Source organism: Microcebus murinus, chromosome 14 (assembly GCF_040939455.1).
Source record: "Microcebus murinus isolate Inina chromosome 14, M.murinus_Inina_mat1.0, whole genome shotgun sequence".
NCBI lineage: Eukaryota > Metazoa > Chordata > Mammalia > Primates > Cheirogaleidae > Microcebus > Microcebus murinus.
The window spans coordinates 79467562-79480510 of NC_134117.1; the positions used below are offsets into that span (position 1 = coordinate 79467562).

At 43.4% G+C, this 12949-nt stretch overlaps 1 protein-coding gene across 3 annotated transcripts in view; it reads right to left on the minus strand.

The window, feature by feature from the left end:
- The window catches only part of LOC105879006 (chondroitin sulfate N-acetylgalactosaminyltransferase 2), a 45005-nt gene extending 40115 nt beyond the window's left edge, over positions 1-4890 (minus strand). The window contains exon 1 of one of the 3 annotated variants that reach the window (XM_012778942.2): positions 4723-4890. The gene's annotated coding sequence lies outside the window, so the exon portion shown is untranslated. The remainder of the gene's footprint in view (positions 1-4722) is intronic. The other 2 variants (XM_012778938.2, XM_012778941.2) reach the window with 2 other exon arrangements.
- Positions 4891-12949: the final 8059 nt, after the last annotated feature.

Below are 12949 nucleotides of genomic sequence, written 5' to 3' on the forward strand. Positions count from 1 at the left end.
TTCTTGTCTATATAATAGGCTTGGGAACCAGATGGCCTAAATTCAAATATCTGCTCTATCATTTCCTAATTCGTCATCACAGACAAGTTCTTCGTAAACTTCACTTTCCTCACCTGTTAAGTGAGAATAATTACAGAACCTACCCTGGGGTGTAATTTTAACAATTAATCAAGTAAAACCTGTCAAGCATTAAGTGCTCAATAAGTGTTAGGTATTATTTTCCATTAAGCAAACTTTTGTGTTGTTGTTAACAGAGTCAAATCTTCATTCTTTTCCTGTATGACTACTCAATTTTAGCTTCCCTACCTGAAGTAATTCTAATATAAGAATTTTTTTCCTCAAATAGCTAATTCTTACCATTTATTATGAAATTCATGGTCTTGTCATTAATTTGAAATGTTACCTTTATCATAAGCAAAAATTCCTATACATGTATAGGTCTATTTCTAGCCTCTAAACCAGAGGTCAGCAACCATTTTAGGTCAGATAGTAAATGTCACAACCAATCAACATTGCCTTTGTGGCATAAAAGCAGCCACAAATAATATGTAAGTGAAAGAGCATAGCTGTGTTCTGAGGGACACTAAAATATGAACTTCATATAGTTTTTATGTGTCATAAAGTGTTATTTTCTCCCCCTCATCCCCACAAGCATTTAAAAATGTAAAAGCTACTGTTAGGTCACAGGTCATACTAAGAAAGGTAGCCAGCCAGAATTGGCAATCCCTGCTCTAAACTCCTAAATTTCTTTTACTCTTCTAAAAAATTTTTATCCCTTTAAAATTTCACAAAATAAATACATGTGATAAAAAGATATAAGGGCATATAGTAAAAAGTTTCCCTCAAAAAGGAAACTGGACCCAGAAGTCCAGTTTCCTTCTCCAGTTTTTGTGTATCTTTCCAAAGCTAATGCCACCATATACTGAACTGCCTTAGTAAAAATAACTTAGAACATGTTATTTCATCTGTAGGATAAGTTCCTAGAAGTGCAACTGTCTAAATTTCCTTATTCACTGTAACATGTAATTGGTTAGTATCTATAACTTCTCCCTTGATAAGTGCCCAATATGACTTTACCTACTTCCCACCTTCCCAATCAAGTTTAAAATCACATTAAATTTTTGCTCCAGATTATTATAGATTTTAAAATTATGCCTACTCTGGTTTATGAATCCTTTCTTAACACTGCATTAAATTTCTTAACTATGGTTATCAATGACGGGTTAAGAAATAAATTTTATTGTTTTCTTTGATCACTATTTCTTGAATTCTACATCTATTTTTCTTAGATTAATTTTTCATTTTGATATAGCACATCCTAGGTATTCCTAGTGGGTATGGGTGAAAATGGCTTTAGTTTGCCCCCAATCTGAATGATAGTTTGACTACATGTAAGATTCTGAGTTCAAAATATGTCCCACAAACACTTTTTAAACACTGTTCTGTCGTCTAACATTCATATTCCAAATTGGAAATCTATTTGCTAGTCTGATTTCCATTTCTTTACAGGTAACCATATATTTTTAGAAGTTTATGAATTGTGTATTTATCCATGAAGTTGATGTTTCACCAGAATTCATCTAGGTGTATCTCTATCAACATTCTTTTAAGACTCTCAGTATATCTATTCCATTCAAAAACTCACATAATTCTGCTCAAGGAAATATCCTTGTTCTTTTTTTTCTTTTTTGAGACAGAGTTTCACTCTGTTGCCCAGGCTAGAGTGCTGTGGTGTTAGCCTAGCTCACAGCAACCTCAAACTCCTGGGCTCAAGCAATCCTCCTGCCTCAGCCTCCTGAGTAGCTGGGACTACAGGCATGCGCCACCATGCCCGGCTCATTTTGTATATATATTTGTAACTGGCCGATTAATTTCTTTCTATTTTTAGTAGAGACCAGGTCTTGCTCTTGCTCAGGCTGGTCTCGAACTCCTGACCTCGAGCAATCCTCCTGCCTCGGCCTCCCAGAGTGTTAGGATTACAGGCTTGAGCCACCACACCCGGCCTCCTTGTTCTTTGATACAATGTTTTAATTGTTTTCATTCTACTGTGAGGTGGAAATGGGGAATCTGGCATCTGTCAGTTGGTAGGGGAGGAGAGTGGGAAACAGGAGCAGTCAGCACATCTAACATATCTTCCCATAGCTCTCTGCAAAGGCATACTTCCTGATCATCCCCATTGCATGGATGAAGTAACAAAGACCAGAGAGGGAAGGGTTGATCTATATTGCCAGTACTTTGTCCCCTGATACTTATTTTTGTCTGGCTTAGGCTGCCTAAGACTTTGCCTTGATATTTCTACCCTCAGGATCTCTGTTTTCTCTGTGGTTATTTCTTCTCTTTCAATTTCTATTCCCTCCTGGAACTCCTATAACACGTACATTGGCTCTTCTAGATATATTTTCCACATCATGGTAATTCTATCCTACTTCCCATGTTTCAATATTCAAGAACTGATTGCTTTCTTCGAGGCAGCCTATATGTGTTCAAAAAGCATGAGACCCTACCAAATATGAGGATACTAATATTTATTTTAAAGTTTTCTTCTGTCTCTTATATGAACTCCATTGCTTCAGGGCCTAGTTCTTGTTTTGTTCAATATTGGCTTCTCTTACATGCTACTGATTTCTCAGAAATGTTTAGTGATTTTTGTTGTCTGTTCAGAGTATAAATCTACTAGTATTTCAGTCCATGTGGAAATCACTATATTCCTGCAGTAAATTCACATTTGTAACTAACCCTATAACTCAATTTTACATTTATACCTAGTGCTTATGTAGCATGACAATAACAATGTAAGTTCTTTGACTTGGAATCCCATGATTCTTCATTTCATTTTTAGTCATATCCTTTTGGTATTTCATTTCCCCTAACAACCACTAACTTGAGCAACATAGTGCTTATGTAAGTGTTACACCAAACTTCAGAGTCAGGTCATCACCAGCCCTAACAGACTTGTCTAACAGTTAAACAAGTAACAACAGTCTCACAGAAGACTGTCCTTGATGTGCAATCCAAGGGGTAAATAATGTGGTAATGAATGAATCACTTCAGTCTTGAACTCATAATAGTTATGCTTTTTACCAACCTTTAATGCCATGTTACTTAAAATAACAAAATCTATTATATTAGAAAAAAGACTCCACATTAGTTAAAATGTAATTTTCTGCCTACCTTATGACTCAGTCATTCTACAGCTGACAGAAATGCATAGAGGCTCATCAAGACATTTACAAGAATGTTCACAGGCCAGATGATTGCAGTCAAAAAAAATAAAAAAAATAAAAAATAAAAAAAAGAATGTTCACAGCATTTTGAATATTCAAAATACATCATATACAAAAAATGGGAACACAAATGTTCATCAACAGAATAGTCACAGATCATACAGTGGAATATTACACAGTATTAAAAAGAACTACTGATACCATACCATGATATGCATAAATTATACCATACCATGAAATATGGGTGAATCCCACAAGCAATATGCTGGGCATACTGTATGATTCCACTAATATGAAGCTCAAAATAGACAAAACTAAAAGCTGATGAGAGAAATCAGAATACAGATTGGATAGCAGGGATATAACTGACTTGGAAGAAGCAGAGGGAAACTCTTGGGATAATGAAAATGCTCCACAGTTATAATTTGATCTATCTGGTGGTCATACAAAGTAATATGTAAAAAATTGAGCTGTACAATTAAGATTTACATACTTGTTGACTTCATATGTATTTTATACATCAATAAAAAAGAAAGAGAAAAATGTAATTTCCAAACTGGAACTAAAACTGTGCCTATTTAGGTCATAATTCTCTGAGCCATACATATTGGAAATCCATCATCCTTTCTGATTTTTTTAGTCACATGACAGTTGTAAACAAATGGCTGCAGAATAACGATACAAGATGAATGTTAACATTCACAGTCATAAAATACTTGGTTTCTCACTTCCAAGATCAAAGCTACTATTTTAATACAACATTAAAAGCATTAATTCCACCAGAAATGAAGGCCCAGCTCCTGTGAACCTTGAATGATGGTGAAATTTCACATCTCATCTATATTTTAAAAGCAAGCGAGAAAAGGCCTCTAAGTTTAACAAGTCAGGGGCTTAAGAAGCTTCAGATTATAGTCAAATTGTCATTCCGTCAATACCATCATCACAAACAGAAGTGTCACTATCGTGTTTTATAAATTACTGCTCAGTCACTTGTTCAGGAATAAAGTAATTTTCAAGATGAATTCTCTGACAGCTGCCAGAGGCTCCCTAGTCTCCTCGGCCCCAGATTCCTCCACAAACGGGCATCTTTTAAATAAAGGCGTCCGTTCTGGTGTCTGTCAGATAAAGACAGGCTGTCAGAGAAAACCATTTTCAAGCAATAAAGACTGACTAAAAAGTTTACCCTCTGAGAGGAGGGGAGATGTGGTGAGTTGGTTAAACAAAACAAAACAAAAACACTGACACACGAACCAACGGTCTCTGGCAGCACTTTTCTCAGAAAAAAACGCGGCTTTTCCCTAAAACCAGGGCGGACTCCAGGGCTCGTCCGTGAGGCGGCTCCATGGGGACAGGGCCCCAGAAGCGCTCATCCGGGGGCGACCCTCGGGGGACAGAGCTCCGGAGGGGTTCGTCCGTGAGGCTACCCGACCCCGACGGCCCCCGCACCCCCAGGGCCCGAGCCTGGGGTAGCTGCGGACGAGCGGGGCCGGGTACTCACCGAGCTTGCCCGCTATCGCACCGCGGCCGCCGCACTGCCGCCTGCTCCCCGCCGCCAGTACACCCGGCCGGCGCCGCTCCTGGGTCAGCCGCCGCCTCAGCCGCCTCAGCCGCCTAGCCTCCCGGCGCGCAGCCGCGCCGAGAACGGCCACTTCCGGCGCGCGCGAGGAAATGTGGCGGCCGCGCGCCCCGCCCACTCCTGCCAGGTCCCGCCCACCCCGGGCGCACCCGGTGCCCGGCGCAGGACGCCCAGAGCCTGGCACGTTCGTTTAACCACTTAATCTGATAAAAAAATATGTGTGTGTGTATCCCCCAAAACGACCTGTGGAGGCCGCAGCATGCCGACCGAGGCTTCTGCCTGAGCCAGCGCCCGCGGGAGAGCCCGGCCGCAGACTGGCTTTGTGGGCACCCTGTCGCGGAACCGGGCGAGGCGGCAGCGCCGGCCTGCGGCGTCCCCAGAGCCCGAGGGGCTGTGAGCGCCCGCGTGCGCGCTGAATTAGGGCCGCCAGGTCCCCAGGGGTGTCCGAGCCTGGTGTCCGAGTCTCCTCGGGAGCGCCGGGTCGCCAGTGACCTGTGGGCTGGTCTCTCCTTTTCTTCGGACCTGGGTTTCCTCACATGTTAAATGACGGAGTTGAGGGGACATGCAGGAAAATGTCTTCGAGGTCGGACATTGTACGATTTCAGCGAGTAGGGGAGGAAAGAGAAGCCCTTTCCCTTTACCCTCCACTCAACCGACGGTTCCAGGAACGTCCCCAAGGCCCTTCGCCGATGGCTGCAAGCCCTCCACGGAGATAAGCCCCGGTCCCTACTGTAAGGCTTTTCAGGGGAAAAACAGAGAGAGAAAGAGTGGGACCAAACCTCGTGGCTGTATTATGCACTCCTGGACGAGGTTCTGGGGTCCCAAGAGAGGGGCCCGCAGACGTCGCACCCGTTTGAAGGGGGTGAGGCCATTTGGGCCGGGCTAGGGACTTTTGGCCGGAAGAGCTGGGGCGACCTTTGGTGGTCATTGAGAAATAGGAGGGGCTGGCGGTATTTGCGGAACCCAGGAGCCAAAACGTTCTTAGGTGTGGACATCTGGGTGTGGTTGTTCTCAGCAGGGCCTGGCAGTTTGTCCATGGCGTGAGCCTTTTCTTTTTGATCTGGGGGTGGGGGGGCATCACCAGCCTTACACCTACTACTCGAATTAAAAACCGCCTCACCTCCTAACGTGGGGCAACACGTGGTAGAGCCACTCCCGTCCACGCCAGGCATTTTCTCCTCTTTGCCCTCCTCCTGCTGGGTTTCCTTTCTCTCTCAGGCGTGATTCCTCCCTTTATCCCGCCTCTGGCTGGCCGTCTAGAGCAGCCCCGCGCAGACACGTGCGCCCCGCGCTCCCCCACTCGGGGAACAGTGGAGAGGAAGCTGGGAGGGGGGTCTTCCGTGCTGGACCTGGCATGAAATGGAAGCAGCAAGGTTAGGAGTAGTTGTCGCATATTTTAGACTATTTGATTCCTCCATTAGACTTGTTTTTAAAGTAACTGAGGTTTCCCCAACAATGGGCTTCAATTGTTAGCTTTATATCATTTTTAAAAATAGTTAAATCAAATACTGAATGTGTGCAGTTTTAATTTGGAGAGAAGATAATGTGTGATTCAAATTCTGTGTCAGATCTTGGGTGATATAATGAGGTTTATAAAATAAGTAGTTCCCAGCCAGGCGCCGTGGCTCACGCCTGTAATCCTAGCACTCTGGGAAGCCAGGGCAGGAGAACCGCTTGAGCTCAGGAGTTTAAGACCAGCCTGAGCAAGAGCAAGATCCCGTCACTACTAAAAATAGAAAAAATTAGCTGGGCTTGGCGGTGAGTGCCTGTAGTCCCAGCTACTCAGGAGGCTGAGGCAGGAGGATTGCTTGAGCCCAGGAGTTTGAGGTTGCTGTGAGCTAGGCTAACACCACGGCACTCTAGCCCTGGCAACAGAGTGAGACTCTGTCTCAAAAACAAAAAAAAAGAAAAAAGAAAAAAAATTGCTTCCCTAAAGATTCTTTGGTCAAAGCTAATGAGCAATTTGGCAAATTTAAGCAGCAATGAACTAAACTCGTGTTCCTAGTAAGTCCTCCCCTACTTGCCTCCCCAAATCCTGCTCTCCCTCTTCTGCCTTAACCTTCTGACCTCTCTCCTTCCACACATTTGTCCACTCCTCCCTTATCTCCCCCTGTCCAGATCCAACAACTCTCCTAAGACTCAAGTCTCCTAAGACTTGAAAATGCCAGTTGCCTCTGTAAAGACCCTTTCCTCCCATGAGCCCTATGTAGGCAACTGTAGAATTTAAACCAAGTGTCCTCAAACTACAGCCTGCGGGCCACATACAGGCGGCCTAGCACATTTATCCAGCCCAGCGGGTGTCTTATCCGGGGCCCACAGTGCGCACTCTCCAACGGTCTGAGGGACAGTGAACTGGCCCCCTGTTTAAAAAGTTTGAGGACCCCTGATTTAAACCTTAGACCCAAGCTGAATTAAGAACCACAATTAAGGACTTCCCCAAACCCAGACAAGATCAGCAACTATTCATAGAATAATCAAGAATATTTTGAGAGACATGCAGCCCAGGGTTACCTGACCTATATCAACTTGTATATATATTGATCAGAACCTCAAATGCTAAACCTTGAATGGCAAAAGCAAACTGGACTCACTGGGAATAAGACCTCTAGGATTCTGCTGTCCACAATAAACCTGAGAGTCCACAAAAAGGCTCAAAACACAAGGCAAAGTCTCTGAAAAGCCATATCTAAAATATTTCCAATTAAAAGATTGGACCATAATTCAGTCATGCAAACAGCCAAAAGATGAATCTGTCCAGATTTTTGGGATAGGCTAGAAAATAACATCTCAACATTTGGGAGTCTAGGAAGCAGCCCTTTCATCTCATTTTGTCAAGGAATTAAATCTAAAATTGAAGACTTTAGCCGGGCATGGTGGCACATGCCTGTAGTCCCAGCTACTTGAGAGGCTGAGGCAGAAGGATTGCTTGAGCCCAGGAGTGGTGAGGTTGCTGTGAGCTAAGCTGATGCCATGGCACTCTAGCCCTGGCAACAAAGTGAGACTCTGTCTCAAAAATAAATAAATAAATAAATAAATAAATAAATAAATAAATAAATAAATAAATAAATAAAATTGAAGACTTAATTTTAAAACAGAAATTAGACTGGGAGGCCGAGGTGGGCGGATCGTTTGAGTTCAGGAGTTCGAAACCAACCTGAGCAAGAGTGAGACCCTGTCTCTACTATAAATAGAAAGAAATTAATTGGCCAACTAATATATATAGAAAAAATTAGTCGGGCATGGTGGCGCATGCCTGTAGTCCCAGCTACTCGGGAGGCTGAGGCAGGAGGATTGCTTGAGCCCAGGAGTTGGAGGTTGCTGTGAGCTAGGCTGACGCCATGGCACTCACTCTAGCCTGGGCAACAAAGTGAGACTCTGCCTCAAAACAACAACAAAAAAAAAAACAACGGAAATTAGAATGGGAAATAACCCCTTTACCTGAACTACAACACATGGCAGACATTTTGAAGGGGATTTAGAACAAAAAGAAAACATGACCCAAATTAAACTTATGGCCCCACTCCCCAACCAGGCAGCTACTGACAAGGACCGTTGTGGATACTATAAACAGAAGGGGCACTGGAAAAGAAGATCGTCTCATCTTACAAAAGGAAAACCAAGAGAAAAAGAAAAGCCTCTCACTTCAGATCATTGAGGTGATCTGAGGAAGGGAAATGCGCCAATATCCTGCAATCCCTGTAAGCACTCAAGGGGCATTAACGTATGCACAGAAGGTGTGTTAGTTTCCCAGGGATACTGTAACAAATTGCCACAAACTGTGTGAAATGAAACTAGAAATTCTCTCACAATTCTGGGTACCAGAAATCTGAAATCAAAGTGTCAGGAGCGCCATGCTCATCTGAAGGCTCTAGGGGAGGATCCTTCCTGGCCTCTTTCTAGCTCCTGGTGGTTGACAACAGTCCTTGATGCTCCTTGGCTTGTCAATGTATCAATCCAATCTCTGCCTTTTCACACAGTGTTTTCGCCTGTGTCTTCCCTGTGTCCAAATCTCTCTTTTTCTAAGGATACCAGTCATTGGATTAGGACCCACCCTAATCCAGCATGACCTAATTTTAACTTGATTACATCTACAAATACCCTATTTCCAAATAGGGTTAAATTCACAGGTTTCATGGGTGAGGACTTGAACATATGTTTCTGGGGGACACAATTCTACTTACACAGATGGCAGCCTCATCAGTCTCTGGCACTAGGTACAGGCACTACTGTTTCTACATTAAACCCTGCCACCTGTACTCAACCTTTTCCTTGGTGTAAACACACAACACAGGTGGTAAGCCTTGCAAATAACCCACAGATTTCCTCCATTCCCCAGCCCTTAACTGCAAGCCTTGAGCCCTTGACTATAAAACATTCCTTCCTGCTCTGTGACACCACCCCTGCAAGTTTAATGGGAAGAGACTTACTTTTCAAATGGAACTGTAACAGTAAATAAGACCAAAGCCTCTGGGACTGTTGGGGAGGTCCCTGAGGACTCCTCCACCCATAAGCAAGCTGAGTCTGCTTTGGACAGACTGTTGCCTTCTCCATTACCTTTGACACGTGCTCTCTCAGATGAGGAGCATAACACTCTACCTGGCACTCCCATGGGCTCAAAATTCTACTGATATGGGGAAAGTTATTGGAGCAGAACCTATTAAAGATCAGATAGATCCTACCAAACCATTAACCAAATTCCCCAACATCCCTTGAAGCCAGGGCCAGGGAAAGGATCACACCTATAGTTGAAAGCCTTATATCCAAAGGTCTCCTCACACCCTTGCAACACCCCATCCTGCTGGTACAGACAGGAATGTCTATTTGTTCAAGACCCAAGAGATACCAGCAGAATTGTTCTCCCTCACTTCCTGGTAGTACCTGCCCCAAATGCCATCCTGCCTTTCATTCCACCAGAAGACACTCGCTTCATTGCAGTGGTTCTTTGCTTGGCTTTTCTAATTGTACTTCTAGACTAGAACAGTATTTTTTATTGCAGTAAAATACACGCAACATAAAATTTACCATTTAAACCCTTAAAAAATGTACAGATATTGCACTTGAATGTTTATAGCAGCACAATTCACAATTGCAAAGATGTGGAAACAACCAAAGTGCCCATCAATACATGAGTGGATTAATAAAATGTGGTATATGTATACCAGGAGTCCTCAAACTTTTTAAACAGGGGGCCAGTTGACTGTCCCTCAGACTGTTGGAGGGCCAGGGTAGTTGGAGAGTGCGGCACACATTCCACACATGTGCACTGTGGGCCCTGGACGAGTCAGCTGCTAAGCAGGACAGGCAGCAGTGGTGAAAACACCCAGTGGGCCAGATAAATGTCCGGGCTGCTTGTGGCCCGCAGGCCGTAGTTTGAGGACCCCTAATGTATACCATGGAGTACTATTCAGCTATAAGAAACAATGGTGATATAGCACCTCTTGTATTTTCCTGGATAGAGCTGGAACCCATTCTACTAAGTGAAGTATCCCAAGAATGGAAAAATAAGCACCACATGTACTCACCAGCAAATTGGTTTCACTGATCAACACACATAAGTGCACATATAGAAATAACATTTATCGGGTATCAGGAAGATGGGGGGAGGAAGGGGGCAGAATAGGGGGTACAGAAAAGGGGTACATAATAAGGTATGTACATCATACATAATGAGTGTGATGTGCACCATCTGGGGGATGGACACGCTTGAAACTCTGACTCTGGCTGGGGGGAAGGGGGAGAAAGGCAACATACATAACCTAAACATTTGTACCCTCATTATATGCTGAAACAAAAAGAAATGTAGAGATCAGAGTCATTAAGTATATTCACCTTGTTGTGCAACCGTCACCACCGTCCATCTCCAGAAGTTTTCATCATTTCAGGCCGAACCTCTGTACTCTCTAAAAACTCTTCATTCTACCTTCCCCCCAGCCCCAGCAACCTTCATTCTACTTCTTGTCTCTGAATGTGACTACTCCAGGTACCTCATATAAGTGGAATCGTACAGTACCTGTCCTTTTGTGACTGGCTTATTTCACTTAGCATGATGTCTTCAAGGTTCATCCATGTGATAGTATGTGTCAAGATTTCCTTCCTTTTTAAAGTTAAATAAAGACAATAAATACCTTTTTGCCTTCATCTGGGAAGGACAAAAACCACTTGGACATTCATGCCCTAGGGGGTCACTGAAGGCCCTGCTATTTTTCCCAGATCTTTAATCAAGACTTAAAAGATCTAAATTTCACTATTCAGTTCTGACACAATATGTAGATGATCTCCTACTTTGTTCAGAGAAAAAGGATTGTATTTCCTTGTTTTCAGTCTTAGCAGAAAAGGGACATAAAGTTTCAAAAGATAAATTACAGTTTTTCTAAAACACAGTCCATTATTATTTTTTTTTTAACTTATCTAGTCCATGCAGATGCACACAGTCCATTATTTAGGGTATGATCTAACTAAGGCAGGAAAAACTCTTTCTTGATAGAATGGAAACTATCTGTATCTATCTTAGACCCCTTACAAAACAACAATTGAGATTTCTGATTTTAAATGGACACTGTAGATAATGGGTGCCACATTTTTCTGAAATTGTCTCTTTATGAATTGACTGAGTTCTCAGTAAAAGATTTCTCAGAGAACCAAGATGTGAACAGGCTTCCTGGAACCGGCAGAAGGCTCCTCAATGGCTTCCTTCCCTAGATGTTTGTCATAGCAGAAAGCCTTTTGTCTCTCTGTGAGTGATCTGCACTAACTGTTGGAGTTTCATGGGAGCCATCTAAACCCATCACTTACTATAGCCTTACCTTTGACCTGAGTGCAAAGGTTATGCCCCTTCTCTTAGGGCATGCTGTGGTTTGAATGTCCGCTCCAAAACTTGTGCTGAAACTTAAGCCCCAATGTGGCAGTATTGAGAGGTGGAGCCTATAAATAGTGACTGGATCATGAGGGCTCTGCTCTCATGAATGGATTAATTCATTCATGCATTAATGGGTGATCATGGGAGTGGGGCTGGTAGCTTTGTAAGAGACAGACCTGAGCTGGCAGGCTCAGCCCTTCGCTATGTGATATCCTGTGCCACCTCAGGACTCTGCAGATTCCCCACCAGCAAGAATGCTTTTAGCAGATATGCCCCGACCATCCAAAATGGTAAGATACGCCCCTTCTTAGCCTCCATAGCTATAATAAATAAATTTCTTTTCTTTATAAATTACCCAGTTTCAGGTATTCAATTATAAGCAACAGAAAACAGACTAATACAAGCTACTAGCTTTGCTGCAGAATTTGTTGATGCTTCTGCTGAACCGCTTCTAGGCTGCCCACTCAACCTCATACTTCTTGGTGCAACATGGACGTCACCACTGATGGAGCACACTTTCCAGCCAGCTCATTCATCTCTTACAAGATCCTATCACTGTACTTTGTGTCACATTACTATTCACCACTGCAACACTGAATCCTGCCACTCTCCCACCCCAACAGCAGAGGAACCTCATGCTTGTCCTATCTCAGGGAACTCTCTGCACCTGCTCAGGTTTATTAGCGACTCCTACTGATAACCCTGACCTAATACTATTTGTTGATGAATCATATCTTGAAACAGAAGCTGGAAGTTACCAGTGTGAGGAGGGAGCTCTGTGGCTAGCGCGTGCTCTAACGCAGGCTTCGGAAATTGAAAGAAAAGGCCAGTGGCAGCAGGCAGGTAGACCTGCTCTTTATGGTCGGGGGGATACAGCAGTGGTGAAAAGCATGGCTGAGGACATGGTAAGTGCTTATATATGGCTCTGAACAATAGCGGCAACATGCCATGGGAAAGCGTGATCACATGGGTTCACACAGGAGATAACACCTTGGTGACATAAGTGTGCTGACACATTCCTCCCCAGAAGGCTGGCTAGCTGAAGGGCTGGGCCAGAAAAAACACTGCAGCAGTCATCTTAGTTTGGCCTAAGAAACCTATACAAATGCATTTCCCCTTATAACCAGGCAGGATTTGCTATCAGTAACTGAAATCCTCCTTTAGAATACAGTCCTCTACCTCAGGTAAAAACCAGTCTGGATAACTGATTGCACATACTGCAGCTTGTCAGCTAGCCAAAGACCAGAAAGCAAACATCTAAACACATAGAAAGTACACTTTTGGAGTAGACCG